Source organism: Borostomias antarcticus (assembly GCF_949987555.1).
Source record: "Borostomias antarcticus genome assembly, chromosome: 23".
NCBI classification, from domain to species: domain Eukaryota; kingdom Metazoa; phylum Chordata; class Actinopteri; order Stomiiformes; family Stomiidae; genus Borostomias; species Borostomias antarcticus.
In genome coordinates, this window is record NC_140256.1 from 7,032,217 (window position 1) to 7,036,509 (window position 4,293).

Here is a 4,293-nt window from a genome sequence, read left to right on the forward strand (position 1 = left end):
TCTGTACCATCACTCTGAGAGGTTCAGAGGACAGGACCACACTGCTGCTGCTGCTATAGGACACTGCCATTTCCAATGTTCCTATTTTATAAATAAATAAATCTAGACCTGATGAGACATGACAGTACATGTTTGAATGGGGTAGATATCTTACAGAGTAGCCTATAGAAGACACTCAAGAGAAGAAGGCTTTGAATGTCTGCTCAGTATCTTTGATGTTCTTTCAGGTGACCATGTGAGGTGAGGCCATCTGAAGAATCAGAGACCTTTTAAATAAAAAAATAAAAAAATAAATGTATTGATCCCAAGGGTAAATTGTCTTTTTGCTCCACTATCTCAACTATTGGTTGGGTCGAGCTCAGGGTCTGCCCTTAATGTTTGTGTGAATGGCCAACTCTTACCTGATATTTTATTCACCTCAATTTCTAACTGTTGAGTAGTAGTAGTTTTAGACATTAATGTTGTGTATCATATGATGGTGTAATAATAATATAAAATTTATTTTTCCTTTACTTCTAATCTGAAATATGAAAGAATAAAAGCAGGGAACGTGATACTGGTTATGTATTCATTGTTTAATCCATTCTACAGTATGGTTCAGTGTCCCACATGTTCCAATAAGTCCCCTCTATAGCTGAGAAAGAGAGAGAGTGTGTGCAAATGAATGAATGAATGAATGAATGAATGAATGAATATTTATTTTCGTGTCATGTCCGAGGACCCATCCCTTACGGGATTATAAGACACCATAAACAGTAAACAATAATTAACTATATCACATACACTTCTCACGGTTTGTAAGCTATGCAATGTATCCAAACAATAACAGAAAATAAATAAATAAAAATAAGTCTTTCGTCAAAATCCTAAATAAATGCATCACATATAAGTTATCTTTGTTCGTTTGTCCCAAGCTTTGTGTGTGTGTGTGTGTGGGGGGGGGGGGGGGGGTATTGTGTGTTGATGGTATGACGTCAATAATTAGCAAAATAGCTACGGTCCTCTGCTGAGAATGAGACCCTCATCATCCCTGCTCTTCCTGTGTCCGCTGGTCTTCTCTTGCCTGATCCCTCCTTTGTGTCCATCTTAGTTCTGGTCCACAGAGCTCTTCATATAGATTAAATGATGGCGTCATTAAAGAATAACAAACCAGGGGGAGCTTGTGCAGAGCTGGCAGGGATCCAAAGCAGCCAACGCAGCTCACTAGTGCACAGAAGGAGCCAGAGGTTAACTCAGCGTTCACATGCTCCCGGGATAACCGTATGGATTAAAAAATGCAGAGCAATTAGGAGGGGACAGACATCAGAGAGACAAAAGACACATTCTACCTATAGAATGGTGGCCCTGTGTGCAGACTGGGACTCTGGGTTTATCCAGGACAGGACAGGGCCGAGTACTGCCCATGCACTCCTGGCGTTACTGTAGAATTAAAGTGTTTCCTTCAAAATGGAGAATATTTAAGTTGTGCTCCAAAAGGTATAGGTTGAGGGGTGATGATGTTACATAAACCTCTTCCTTCATGATTTTAGATAGTTCCTTAGCCTCATGACCGGTACACAGCTAAACTTCAATATCATGACGATTGTCTTATTCTCTTTGTCTCAGGGTAACATCACGAAAACTACTAACTAAAATGACCCAAAACACGGCACCGACTTGTTCGTGCCCAGTGCCTGCCCCAAACTACCCTCCCATCCCTACCCTCGACACGGGCACCCATTCACCTCACTCCAGTGCTGCTCAGTGGGCTCCCTGTCATCCTCTAAACCAATAGGAATGGGCCTGTCGTCCTCTAAACCAATAGGAATGGGCCCGTCGTCCTCTAAACCAATAGGAATGGGCCTGTTGTCCTCTAAACCAATAGGAATGGGCCCGTCGTCCTCTAAACCAACAGGAATGGGCCCGTCATCCTCTAAACCAATAGGAATGGGCTGTTGCTGGTTTGAGTGAGGGCCCTGTCTAATCCCTGCTATGGAATCTGACTGCATGACAGAGGCTATAGGCCACGGCCGGCTACTACCCATCACTACCAAGCGAACTCTAATGTGCTTCATACTGAATGCTTTTCCCTAGAATAGAAGCACAAACTAGCCAAGTGACTTCCTAATTGCCTCTTGGGGGCCCCCGGGGGCCTCATTCTGCCGCTCCCATTAACAACCTGCACGCAATGCCCCAAACCGTGGCACTGGCCTATTGGAGACTGCCAGCACACACACACACACACACACACACACACACACACACAAACACACACACACACACACACACACACACACACACTCACACACTCACACACACACACACACACACACTAGTACACAAGTTAGTATCACAAAACACTTCCCAGGATAAGAGTAATGCTCCTCCTCATCTCTATGCCAAATGATTAGAAAGATATGTATTTGCTTACAGACACAGCTCCATTAGATTTATAATACATCATTTATTGTTGCAAGTACATGATCAACTCTTCTATTAGAGCACACAGTAAAGCATTCAAATCAAAGCCATAGCCAGTCTTCTCCCAGTGTAAACCCACAGTAGACCTATACCCTCTCCAGCTCCTAAGGCCTGCACACTACCCCAAACAATGCAAACCAACACCCAGTACCCAACATCCTAAAGTTGGCCGCTGTTAGAATGTTGGAAGTTGGAAAATTCTGCTGAAAATCCACCCAACCAATGCCAACAATCACCAGCAAACATGCCACACCAATCCAGCACTGATGTTGGTTGGCATTGGTTGGGGAATTGTCGACACCTTTAAGACTCTGCTGTACTCAGACTTCCTCCTCCTCCACTGGTTGGCCCGTACGCAGCTTCAGGATCACCTGTTAGAGGAGAACGGAGAGATGAGAAGAGGAAGAGAGAGATGTAACATGGAATAATACCCCCCCCCCCAAATAATGAGGTACTGTTGACCTGACATAAACCGTGTCCTGATCTGCGCAGGTCGGGCTACTGCAACATTTTGAGGTTGCGCCATTTGAGGTCATGGTTGAACTAAGTTTGAATTTCACTTTAATATAACATCGTTATGAAGCTTGGGTTATGGCTACACAATATCCAACAGTGAACAGCCGGTGAGTTACAAGACGTGTACTGCACCTCTTTAAGCAGGGCTATCTCCTTGCTGTCCACGTTTCTCTGTGCATTGTTGGTGATGGCCTTCACCCGGGTGGCATAACTGCAGGGTTAACATGAAACAGAGAGACATGTTAGCACCAAGACACCGAGACTACGATCTCAGTGACAGGATAAGCAGAGCCACCGAGCACACAGTCAACTGGGGTCTGCAGGGTTCTATGGTGTATGCTGCAGGATTGGGATCAATTAACATTTTGTAATAAGCTCCAATTGAATAACTGAATTAGCATTGGGAATCAAGAAAATCTTCAATTGAATGCCTCTAGTCCGTCTCATGTTGACATGGGTAGAGGTGTGTGTTGTGAGCTGTGTGTGTGTGTGTGTGTGTGTCTCACATAAGGGAGGTGAGGGTCTCGTCCAGGTTGCAGTCGGAGGGCGAGACGTTGACGATCATGAGGGTCTTGGCGTTGCCCCCCAGGGAGTCCTGCATCACCTGGGTCAGCTTGCTGTTCCTATAGGGCACGTGGGGCAGCTCTGACGACAGGGCCGAGATCACGTCCCCCAGGGCGCTCAGAGACTTGTTGATGGAGTTGGCCTCCTGGGGGGGGGGGGGGGGGGGTGGAGGATTTAGGGATGAGGATGAGGCAGACGGGAAGAGGGGACGTAAGAGAGGGGATGATATATTAGGGAGAAAGGGAAATGGAGAGAAAGAGAATGGATGAGGAGCTGAGGGATGAGTGTGGTCACTTTGACCTTTCAGTGGAAGTGGACGTTTCATATCAGTTGGCTGTAGCTATATGGTCACTTTTAACGGCGTGTCCTAGCGACCTTGAGCTGGTCGTCCTTGGCGCCGGTCTTGGCGGCTCTCTCGCTGCCCGCCAGGTCCACCAGGCTCAGCTTCCCGCAGCTCACGCTCCCATTGGTCAGGTTCCTGCTCTCTACCGTGATGCCGACGATGAGGTGAGAGCGAGAGCTCTCCAGGTTCATCTCTACGGGGAGAGCAGACGCAGACAGGCAGGAAGACGGGCCGTTTAAACTGTGGCTTTCACTTTGATGTCAAAGTTCTAATGTGATTTCCTCAGAGATTCATGTCTTTGTGTAGATTTCTATGACTAGAGAGAGAACAGAGCTAGAAATGGTGTTCAAAGAGCACAGACCTCCGCCCATGAATGCATTTCGTGGCTCTGTGTGCGCATATGCATGCGA